Here is a 12,910-nt window from a genome sequence, read left to right on the forward strand (position 1 = left end):
CTGTGAGAGTGGTGAGTCACTGGAAGAGGTTGTCCAGAGAAGTTGTTGTAAATACCCCATTCCTGAAAGTGTTCAAGGCCAGGTTGGATGGGGTCTGAGCAACCTGGTCTAGGGTAAGGTCTTGGAGCCCATGAGAGGGGGTTGGAACTAGATGGTCTTTATGGTTCCTTCCAAACCAAACCATTTTTTTATTCCATTTTGAGTCATGTTCATGCTTATACTGAGTTATGTACATGCTTTCTCAGGAGAAATTAAATAGGATAAAACATTGTTCTTCATTAGAATTTAAATTTTTCTGAGATTCCTGCATCCCCTTCCTAAAGCTGGTGGGAGATGAAGACTCCAAGTAAATCACAGATTTCACTGTTCTTGCTTTAGTTTAGGATTATTCCATGCGGTTTGGCTCTAAAACTATTTATTCTAGGTTTGACAAATCCCTTTGAGAAAAGATCAAAAAGTATAGAAACTTGCTAATACTGACACCAGGTAAACAATTCAGATTCCTCATCTCTGTCTTTGAGAGGCATTTTTCTTGCAGTATTTTCAAATATTACCTTTTAGAAAATGTTTAAATATGAAAAATCAGAGGTGTGTGATTCTGCTGCATGGCAACAATAGGTGCAAGCAAGAAAAAATTACAGATGGTGGAAAGAAAGGGCTTTACTTTTAAGCACAAATATTTATTTATGAAAATATTTGTTAAACTCAAATATTTATTTTTTAAAATCCACCAAATCATATATAAAGTAATGATTTTTTCTTTGTTTTAAATAACAAACAAAAATTCAAAGCATCTCTATTCACCTAACAAGAAAACAGGAAACCTGTTACTGATATGTGTCATCCTGATTCTCCCAATTAGCTTGATTTATGTGGAGTGAATGTTACAGTTAAAACCCAGAAAGATTATACTTTTATGCATGGTTTGGCAGAAATAATATACCTTCTTCCTCATTTTTCTGACAAAATACATTTTTTTTACAGCAGAAAACCATCTGTGTGTATTCAGTTGGGAAAAAATAATAAATCTCTGCCTTTCAGCCTTCTTTAAAGGCAAGAAGCTCAGTGCTGCTTATCTGAGCAGTGAGAAATCCCCTGAATGTTAACTGCTTATTGTGAGTGCTGGGCCATGATAACAGGGTAGCTTATCCTCTCCATCTTAGGAAACCACAGCAGGTGATGAGCCTCTATCATTCACCATAAATCATTTGAGATTACTAATATTGCCCTTTCCAAGAGGAAGATGGCAGCAGTTCAAGGATGCAAGGAACTATTTAGATTGCATTGTTCAAAGCTGAGAATTTTCTGCACCTTACTGAAATATTTGTGCTACCTTCATTTCATATTTTTTAAATTTAATTTTTATTATATCATCTTTGTATGTGATACTGTCTTTTAAGCCTGAAACTTATGGATGGAAGATAGCTGATTTTAGCTCAGCACCTTGAAATTGGTGGAGTTTAATGAGGATTCACACTTAATCCACAAGTCCTCACACAGATAGGGCAGCTGTGCAGCTCATGACACAAAAGGGATGAAAAAGTTTCCTCTGGAAAGAGTCCCCCCTTGGAAATTCCCTCACTGCTGGCCAGCTGCATTAATATTATGTGTTTGCCTTGCACTTCATAATAATTGAGCACAGCAATTGTAAAATCTTTAAAGAATAGAGACTGAATAGCATTCTGCTTAATGCTAAGATTACCAATGAAGACTATGTCTCATTTTATATTAGAATTACATCTAAAACTCATTTTGTAAGTGCCTAATTGCTTGTTTATGGAAATAGCTACTTCAAATGATTTCTGTGATTAGCTTGACTGTTTTGCTCTAAGTGAATACAAATTAAAGAGAATCAATCCTAGAATTCTTTTGAAATAGAAGATTGAATCTATCTTACTGTAAATTAATTACACAGAATGGCAAAATGCCTGCTTTATGCTGAATATCTCTTTGTAAGTGTTTTTTCAAGGCAAGTCAGGTCCACCCAGCATGTTGCTCTGAAGTGAATGGATCTGGGCTGTGTGTCAGCACTTCCAGCTGTGGAGTCAGACAGTGTTTTATCCACACCAACATCTCCCTGCAGCTGGGTTTTAGTGGGGCTGGATTTCACACCAGGCTCTGCACTGAGGCAGAGAAGGAAGACTGTAACACCTGTCCAGTGAGCGAGGCTTCTTGCCCAAAGTGTTTCAAAAGGTTAAAGGGAAAAATAAACAACAAAGTTGATGTTTCTATCTGTGTTTTACGATTGGCCTAAACCCAAGTCAAAGCAAGTGGAAATGGGTCAGTGGGTGACCCACTGGCCCTGGAGGTCAGCAGCAAAGCTGAGCATAGTTCCAAAGGTTTGGGACGCCACTCTCCTACCTACAGCCCTGATAAAAGCTGGCACCCAGCCTTGTTGAGCATCCACCTTGTCCTCACCAGTCCATGGAGATGGACAGGCACATCCAGTGCACATCATAGCCCCTGTTTGGGACACCCCCCTTTGCCTGAGACCCCATTTCCCATTCCCAGACCAACTCTAGCTGACCACATGGGCTGAATGCCTGTATTTTAAATGGCTGATGTCTGTCCCACCACACTTACCTGAGTCTCTGCCCAGCCCTGTCTCCCTGCTGCCAGCAGAAGGATGCACCTGGTGCCCCATTATTCTATTCTTACCAGCTGCTGCCCTGTCACCACCATCTCATGTCACCCTAGGCAGGCTCCTAGGAGGATTTAACAAGGAGAAGGGGTCTTTTGCTCCCCACAAGTCACCTTAATGAGGCACATAGGAGACCTCTTCAGGTGGTGATTCAGGTCTCTGCTCATTTGTCCCTCTGGGGTTGTCAAACTCCCCACTGGCATGATAAGGGAATTGGCTGTGGAAACACTCCCAATGGCCACAGGGACCCTGTGGGACAACTTTAGATAACTTGCTCAGGCTCTGTTAGACCAGAAGTCTAACTTATGATCTGTCTCCCCTGTGCCATGTGGTTACTCATGTAGCAGGCTGAATAGGGAAGAAAAGTTCAGAATAAAAATGTCTTTTTGCCATAGATTCATTCAAAAGAAGCTAATAGCAAATCCAGAAAGTTCTCAAGCCAATCTCATGCCTACAGTACATTCAATTTTGCTATGCAGAGGCTGAAGGTAAAGAGCAGGAGCAATAGTCCTTGGTCTAATACACACTCATATGGGCCATGAAAGGGACAATCTGTAGGAAAAAAATTAATTTACTGGTGACCAAAAAGAAACTTGGGAAAATTGTGTGTGTTTCTCGCTGTAAGCATAGTGTTGTGTTTCAGGGAAGAGGCAAGCTGCACAGTACCATCTCAGGGACAGAGTCCAGGTTGAAAAAGAGTCTAATGTTTTGCCCTCACTCAGCAGTTAGCAGTCTCCAGGCAAAACTCACAAGAAGTGGAGCCCTTGTGGTGAGCACTAAACTCCAGGAGGGCACTTCAAATTCAGTTGTTTGTTCCTGGAGGAAAAATCATTGAGCACTTCTAATCTTTCTGAATGTGCATTCAGGACCAGTTGCTGACAATCCAGAGCAAGCCAGGAATCGATTCAGGAAATGTGGCAATCCATTACCATGGCATACACTTAAAAATTTCTTAAAGAGACCACACAGTATTTGCTTTTTATAAAAATTATAACAGCAAGGTGAGAAGCCACAGACTGGCTTTACTAGCAGTTGAAGACACAATCCACTTCATTTCAGTTTCCAAGTGCATGTGTGCAAAAAGCTTAATTACAAACTACAAGATGGTACATATTTTATAAAATGTGTGTAAATTTGATATCTCCAATGAATATTATTTATTGCTTTGTAAAGTGATGTATGCATGCATTCAGCCATCTGTATAGAATGTAAATATCTTGAATTGCTGTGCACAGAGGCAGTGCAGTTTATTTTATCTGAAACATGCTTTGCTTCCCTTTTCCAGAGGCTGTATAATCTGCTAGAAAAAACAGGGGAAAATAATTCCCCTATTAAAAGAAAATTTGCATTAATGTCAATGTCTCAGCTTTCTTGAAATAGCATTTCGAAGAAAAGAAGTCAGAAAGTGAAAACATGTTGCAATTTGGATTTTTTTTATCTGTGACTTTGATTTATTTTCTAATTTTATACACTATATATATTTATATTTTTTCATGTTCTGTCAAACATGAATATTGAATATTACAGTTATAAAGCATGAAAGGCAACATAGATTACACCTGTTGCTTTCTAGTTAGAAGAAAACCCCCAAGTTTCATAAGCATTTTTATCCACTTCTTTTGTGTCAATTTTCAGGCATTAGAGAGGGTTATCTTCCAGTGACCAAACAGCCAACACCAGAGGCTGTGCCACCAAAAATCCCACTGATAATCCTCATCCCAGGTCCAGTTTGCTCCCATGAGCAACACTGGGCCAGCAAGGTGTGCAAACCCAAAGGGCTTGGCAGAGCTTTTTGAAATGGGTGAGGTTTTGACACTCCCATTTCTGCTACCACTGACCTGCAGCAGTGGTGGAGATGTGGATGCAGGACCAGGGAGCTGTGACAGGAGCAGGGGAGAGAGGAGGCCACAGAGCAATGAAAAGCTGCAGTCAGCATTGTCTATAAAAACAAAGGGCTCAGAGCAATTGTATTAAAATATTTGGAGATATTTAACAGTTATTGGCTATGAAACTCAGCTGCATAAGGTTGATTAATTAATGGAAAAATACAGAGGCATGTTGTGAAAGCTCTCCTGTGATTTGTTGGCATTGGTGGTTTTGTGTCTGGCTCCCTGGAAAGAAACTGTGAGTGACCTTTGCTTCACCATCCATACCATGTTGAGCATCTGTTACACAACAGTTCTGGCTCTCTAAGAATCAATTGAGCTCATGGCTTGAAGGACATGTTGCTTTTGTGGAGAGTTATTGCACTTGAGGTCATCAATGCAATCCACCAAGTCTGGGGCTCTTTTCTATCCTTGTTACAAACATTGTGAGCTGGATGCAGATATTGGAATGTAGGAGTGCTGCAGGAGGCAGTATGTCACATTAACTTCAATTTCTTTTGCTTGGCATTGTTTGATTTGGATTCATAATGCAACTCACACTTTGTTCCAAGTTTGACTTACTATTAATAGTATTATTTAAAGCTTAAACAGTATAGACAACTGACAAAAGACTGTTTATTGGAAAGGTTCTCTTCACATATTTATGCCATCCCTCATTTAAAACTTCAATTTTGTTTTCTATCCTGTTGGCTACAATTCTGTTATATATTGTTATACAAAACTGCTTCTTGTATTGCTTTATCTTGCAAGTGATCTGTGTATTATAATATTAAACATTATGAAATAATCTGAATACTGCATTTGAGTAGGTATTTTTCACAGATTGCATGTATCAAAACAGAGCTTTCACTGTGCATTTAGCATGAAAAGGTATGGAGTACAGTAATAACCCATCAGTTTAATTTTTTTCACTGTAGCCTTTGCACAAATTGGAAGATCCTTGACATTCACTGGAAAATCTATAGAGAAAAGTGTTGCAAGACATCTCACAGCATTGCACACATTGAAGTGCCCAGAGATTGCAAGTTCTACAAGTCTGCAGTCTGGTTTCTTTCTGCTCAGGCAGACAAGGCCAGGATGAGTTGTGCTGGCACATCAGCAATCTCATGACTTGAACACATGAAGGAGTAAAGAATTTCTCTGGGCAACCCGTTCCAGCATCTCACAGCCAAGAACTTCTTCCTGGCATCTAATTTACACCTGTGCTCTTTCAGAGTGAAGCCATCCCCCTTGTCCCAGCACTACAGACTTTGTACAAGTCCCTCTCCAGCTCCATTTGAGCTGCTTTAGGTGCTGGAAGGCTGAGAGCAGATCACCCCAGAGCCTTCTCCTCTCAGGCTGTCCTCACAGGAGGGATGCTCCAGCCCTTGGTCCCTCTCCTGCTGGTTCCCCAGAGCTGGGTGCAGGCTCCAGGTGAGGTCCCATAGGGTGGGGCAGAGGGAATGAATCCCTTCCCTCCCACCAGCTCTGATGCAGCTGAGGACACAGGTGGCTCCCTGGGCTGTGAGCACACACTGCTGGGTCACATCCAGCTCCTTCTCTGCCAACACACACAATTCTTGTCATATAATACAAAGAATGGTAGAGAGAATCACCCTATGCTGCCTGGCATTACTTCCAGACAGTAGGAATGTTCTGGAGCAGAACTGTGCTTCTCTTTGCTTCTGCTGCATCTTGTTCAATGTTGACATTAATTAACATTTTACATTGTATTTCTATTTGCATGGGAGATCTTGGGAACTCTTTACTGGAAAAATACATTTCTTTGCTGTTTCATATCATCAGACTTTGGGATTTATTAAGATAGTCATTAAGAAAATATGTCAAGTCTCCTACCTAGTGGGTTTTATTAAGTATTTTGGGTTATTAACTTTACTGGATTTTATTAAGTTTTCTGCCACTGGCTTAAGGGACACCCTTACCAGGAAATGAAGTTAATGAAGGTTCTATTTTCATGTTATATTAGGAATATTATCTACACCCTCATTCAGAGTTGGTCAAATGTAAATAAGGATATTTTTATTGGGAGTTACTCTAGGGTCCCTCAGGCCACTTAATTCAGTTTATTCAATATGATTGAGAACTCATTCTTAAGCTTTCTTGTGTAACCTCAACTTCTTGCTAGTCCTTCTGGAACAGAGATTATTGTCCTTTGATTAAGGTAGATTATTACTTTCTTTATTATAATTTTAAATTTATTTGTAGTAACTATACTTGAATTTCTATGCTTCAGGAAACACTCCAGTAAACTTGTGAGACCAGTTTCCATGTAAGAAGGGCACAGCTCTGATAAATCACTATACATTCACACAAACACAACAGATCTTAGAACAGGCACTAAAATTCAAATTAAGGCAGAGGAGGTACAAGCACATTCTCTTTCACTGTAAAATGAAATAAAAAATATGGTATTGGGGGAAACAAATAAATGTTTGCTGAGAGAAAAATGTGCTTTCTCTGCTGCCTCACCAGCTCAGGATAATTTTCTGCAATGACACTCTCCAAAGTCTGCCCAGTAGATCTTTTCCAGGAGCAAGAGGTGCAGGAAGGACCAAATGAAACATCTGAATTGTGGTGTTTCATCTGTTGAGAAATTTGAATTGAAACCTTTCCAATGCTGGAGATGTTAGAGACAGTGTTACCTGCAGCACTGGCTTCTGTGCAGACTTTTTCTAGATGCCATGTGAAAATAAGGCTTCAAACAAAACAGCAAAGATGGATGGGGTGAGTCTCTCAAGAAATGCAAGATGCTTTTTGATAAAATTAGGCCAAGTTACTGTGCCTGGTGAAAAGAGCAGAGAGACAACTGAAAAAAAAAGATAGAGATATCTAAGAGAAAGACTGAAGTTTGAGAAAGTGACTGGCCATAGGGGTTGGCATTGCTTTCAGTGAAGAAAACTGAGTTATCCTACTCTTCTTGAAGATCAAAACATCAAGACATTTCTCCAAACATTTCAGACTCTGCTATTACCTCTAGCATGGGCACTGCAGAGAGTTAGTCTCACCTAGGTAAGGCTGAGCTCTGTTCATTGAAAAGAGGCAATCACACTGATTTCACTCCTGCTAAACATTTGGACCTTTTTTATTACATTACTTTAAAGAGTATAATTGTAATACTGACTTTTTCTAAGAGCACATGATCAGTTTTCTATCTGAACATGGGTGTTGGTAGCATATGGATGATATCAAGGTGGATGTAATCATAATTTCCAAAAAAAGCCAAGGCACATGGGTACAGACATAATAATGACTCTTTGTTTTAGATCTTGCTTCTCATCACAGTGAATTTTATAGTTAAACTAAATGTAATATAGACAAAGTGCAAACACCAGAAAAAAAAAAACAAACTGATCTGTGCTTTCAGAGACAGCATTGCCATAGCATCTCCACAGGTATCAGAGAAACAAAAAGATAATGTTAATTTTCATTATTCTAAATGAAGAGTTGTGGGAAACCTTGACAGCTCCTTTATAATGGATTAAGGATTTGATTAAGCGTTTATCAGTGTTGTCAGTCAGTTTAAACTATAACCCGAATGACAAGTTCATCTTCTCCCTGTGTGCTGCAATGATTATGAGCTGGACACAGAACAGAACACAGAACACTCCTACCTTGCATTGAGGCTGGATGGTCCATTGGCATCAAAGAAGCTGTTAGACTTTTCTTACAGAAAGATACAGGGATTTAGGTGTTGGTTTGGGTTGACTGTAGCCTTCTGCACCTTCCAAAGTGGAGAAAAAGGCGTATCTAGAACTGGAGAGGCATGTGAGTGTGTGCCTTCTCCTGGCTGTATATGAATGGTCCTTGCCTACTGATGGTTGTTTTGTGTTTGTCTGGCACAGATGTGTGGTTTTAGAAAAGCTTTTGAAAAAAATGGCTCTCAAAATACAATTTTTAATTGTCATTTTAGTTATGTATGGGATGAATCATTCTTGTGATGAGTGTTTGTTAATGGTAAATTCTCCCCTTAAAGAGTACATTCTTAGCCACAGATATTTGTTTCAAACCATCCTTAGTCATCCTGAGGCAGCTCCCATTTGAAGTGGCAGATTCCCACTGAAGTCCTTTCTAATTTTTGGAAAAGATGCCGCCAAGGCTGAAGAGTCAGATCACAGGTTCACCCTTCTTTCCAACATTGCTTTGGTGAGCACATGTCCCTGACAGCATTTCAAGGGCAGGGGAGCAGCATTCAGGCTTGATGGGGTGCAAGTCTATCAGCTGCAATCTCTAGCCTTTTCTGGTCTAATTCTAGCACTGTATTCTGCACAAGGTTGGGATCTTTGGAACACTCCCATGTAACTGTGGCAATCATTTCACAATGCTTCCAGTTTGCCTACAACTGATGGTGGCACACCTGCCTTCAGTGCAGAGCCCAGCTGGTACCAGCACATCCCAGAATTTTCCTGAGGAAGCTCCAAGACTTGATTCTGTCAGTACCTAGTGCCTTTCCATGGGAAGCTGCAAATGCAGCAGCATTCAGGTGTGGACATCAGGACACCAGCCCTGGTACAAGCTCCTTGCCCTGAGACCTGGCTCTGCTGCATCAGAGCACTGCAAACCTGCACTCCAGTTTTCCTTGCAGTAACTTGCTTGCATGGCAGTTTTTGTAAGCCAAGCAGGAAACACTGGCTGAGCTGAGATTCAAGGGCATCCTCCAGGGGAGACATGCTTGTGTTTGAGATTTATAGCACCCTGCATAAAATCAGGACTTACTTCTTATGCCATGGAAATTACAATTCCCATGATAATCCATTCTTCAAACCTAGTTAAGAGATGTCTTATTATAGCTTGTGAAGTAGATCACAAAGCCTGAAATTCCCATTAGATTAATTAATGTTTTGAAGGCATGCTCCTAAGACACTTTTTAAGAGCCCAGGACGAGAAATAAATTTCATCATGACACCCACTGTGCTACCACTTTCCAAAATGCCCAAACCTTTCAGGGTAGCTCATCACTCATGTGCCATGAATGAAATGTTTATTAGATACTCTGCATCTGTCCCCCTGTCTTTGCAGAATGTTTTCTTGAATCTCTCCAGACACAAATTCTATTACTATTTTTAAATTCTCTTTCAGAACTTGTTAATGTCCCCTATTCTTCAGTAGTTCTGTGAGTCTCTCTGCGTTCCTGAAAGATTATTTTTGTGTCATAGATATTGAGATTTCTTTTTAAATACAAGATTTAATCTGTAGTTTAATATAATTCTTATTATCAGCAGGAAACTAGGATAGCATCCAGGCAATTAGCAGAAAACTAGGACATGAAAACAGCAGTGAGCAAGAAGCCTTCAATAAATGTATAATTGCAAGATAAATATTTTGGGAATTTATTTCTTATCTTGATTATTTGCCATATTGGTGTCTCTGGAGATGCTGGAAAGAAGTGAGAGAAAAATCTGTTTTGTTATGGTTTTGTCTGCCAGAATATGCTGGTTTTGGCTGGGATAGAGTTAATTTACTTCATAGTAGCTGGCATGGCGGTGTATTTTGATTTGTGCTGAAAACACACAGATGTCTAGAATCACAGAAAGGGAGGGAGGGGAGAGGAAGGAAGGAAGGAAGGAAGGAAGGAAGGAAGGAAGGAAGGAAGGAAGGAAGGAAGGAAGGAAGGAAGGAAGGAAGGAAGGAAGGAAGGAAGGAAGGAAGGAAGGAAGGAAGGAAGGAAGGAAGGAAGGAAGGAAGGAAGGAAGGAAGGAAGGAAGGAAGGAAGGAAGGAAGGAAGGAAGGAAGGAAGGAAGGAAGGAAGGAAGGAAGGAAGGAAGGAAGGAAGGAAGGAAGGAAGGAAGGAAGGAAGGAAGGAAGGAAGGAAGGAAGGAAGGAAGGAAGGAAGGAAGGAAGGAAGGAAGGAAGGAAGGAAGGAAGGAAGGAAGGAAGGAAGGAAGGAAGGAAGGAAGGAAGGAAGGAAGGAAGGAAGGAAGGAAGGAAGGAAGGAAGGAAGGAAGGAAGGAAGGAAGGAAGGAAGGAAGGAAGGAAGGAAGGAAGGAAGGAAGGAAGGAAGGAAGGAAGGAAGGAAGGAAGGAAGGAAGGAAGGAAGGAAGGAAGGAAGGAAGGAAGGAAGGAAGGAAGGAAGGAAGGAAGGAAGGAAGGAAGGAAGGAAGGAAGGAAGGAAGGAAGGAAGGAAGGAAGGAAGGAAGGAAGGAAGGAAGGAAGGAAGGAAGGAAGGAAGGAAGGAAGGAAGGAAGGAAGGAAGGAAGGAAGGAAGGAAGGAAGGAAGGAAGGAAGGAAGGAAGGAAGGAAGGAAGGAAGGAAGGAAGGAAGGAAGGAAGGAAGGAAGGAAGGAAGGAAGGAAGGAAAAGGAAGGAAGGAAGGAAGGAAGGAAGGAAGGAAGGAAGGAAGGAAGGAAGGAAGGAAGGAAGGAAGGAAGGAAGGAAGGAAGGAAGGAAGGAAGGAAGGAAGGAAGGAAGGAAGGAAGGAAGGAAGGAAGGAAGGAAGGAAGGAAGGAAGGAAGGAAGGAAGGAAGGAAGGAAGGAAGGAAGGAAGGAAGGAAGGAAGGAAGGAAGGAAGGAAGGAAGGAAGGAAGGAAGGAAGGAGGAAGGAAGGAAGGAAGGAAGGAAGGAAGGAAGGAAGGAAGGAAGGAAGGAAGGAAGGAAGGAAGGAAGGAAGGAAGGAAGGAAGGAAGGAAGGAAGGAAGGAAGGAGGAAGGAAGGAAGGAAGGAAGGAAGGAAGGAAGGAAGGAAGGAAGGAAGGAAGGAAGGAAGGAAGGAAGGAAGGAAGGAAGGAAGGAAGGAAGGAAGGAAGGAAGGAAGGAAGGAAGGAAGGAAGGAAGGAAGGAAGGAAGGAAGGAAGGAAGGAAGGAAGGAAGGAAGGAAGGAAGGAAGGAAGGAAGGAAGGAAGGAAGGAAGGAAGGAAGGAAGGAAGGAAGGAAGGAAGGAAGGAAGGAAGGAAGGAAGGAAGGAAGGAAGGAAGGAAGGAAGGAAGGAAGGAAGGAAGGAAGGAAGGAAGGAAGGAAGGAAGGAAGGAAGGAAGGAAGGAAGGAAGGAAGGAAGGAAGGAAGGAAGGAAGGAAGGAAGGTCCAGCTGATGGCAGGTCCAGTGTCCTGTGTGGCTTAACAGGGATACCAGTTTATAGGTAAGGTTTCCCCAGCCTGGAGTTAAGTTTCTTACTTTCTCTGCAAATTAGCTATCACACACAGTTTGTTCATCTAGATCTTGATGGAAATGGGTCCAAGGGCTTCAGGGGTCTTTGGTGGTTTTTTCTGGAGATGGCAGAACACCTGCCTGCCCATGGGAATTGCCTGCATGTGCTGAGCTGCCAGCTGGGGATAAAGCAGGACACAAATCTTGCTGTCATTCAGAGTGACCTGCAACAGGTGGGAGGGTAGACCCAACTTCCCACTCTAGTGATATGATGCCAAGCCACAAATATATATGGCTTTTTTTTTCCCCTCTAGTGGGTGTTTCTGCTTGTGAAATTAGAGGAGATGAAATAGAGATTCATTTCTTCTGGCTGTGCCAGCTGAAGTAGAACAGATGATTTAAAAGATTCTCCAGTGTTCTCTTTAGTTCAAAGGTGCAATTCCCACCCTGACACCCCCCCCCCCCACCACCACAACAACCCTACCCCAAAAGATAGAAAAAATAATAAAAATTATACTTTGCTTTTTATATTTTGGACTACATCCCTTTGGACAGCCCATCAAACATCCAACTTTACATCTCTCTCTCTCTCTAGGAAAAGTTTCCCTGCTAAGAGCTATCCAGTTTGCAAGGTGTGACCCCAACTTCTGGAGCTTGCACATCCCCTTCACACTCCTCTCCAGCTCTCTCTGGGATCAGGTGCCCTTATGATCCCCTTCAAAGAAAATTGGTTGTGATGGTTTTATCTGAAGGCTTTTGCAGCTAATAAAAAAAATAACCCTGGCTTTTGGTGATCTGTAGTTCATGCCCTGCTTCCAGGAAAGGTCTAGCAGTAAGTTTTTCTACCTCACACAGTGATGAACAGTGACTGATGTTTGAGAGCTAAGTCAGCCTTTCACAAAAATTTCATTACTCTGTTTCATCAGGTCAAAAGGCTTAGGAAACGAGACACTTAAAGAGCTGTGACAGAGGGAGAGGTGAATGAGCAGGAAATGAAAAGGGCTTGTTGCCTGCAGCAGTTCCCACTGCACTGACTCAGGAGGAGCTGTCTGAGAAGGGACTCTCATTGTTCTGGCCTCTCCATTACCAGGGAGAGGAATGAATTCTTTGCTGCAGCACCTCACCCAGGAAACACAGCCAGTGCCCATGGGTTGGGTTGTCAATGGGAGCAGAGGATGTCACACTTCTATTTCAACATGTACCCACTGCTCCTTCTCCTTGCTGTCCTGGGAATTCATTCCTTCTCTCCTCTTACAAGGAAAAACTCTGATCTGCATGTATTTGATGATGCATATGCAAGTTGTACC

Source organism: Erithacus rubecula (assembly GCF_903797595.1).
Source record: "Erithacus rubecula genome assembly, chromosome: 1".
NCBI lineage: Eukaryota > Metazoa > Chordata > Aves > Passeriformes > Muscicapidae > Erithacus > Erithacus rubecula.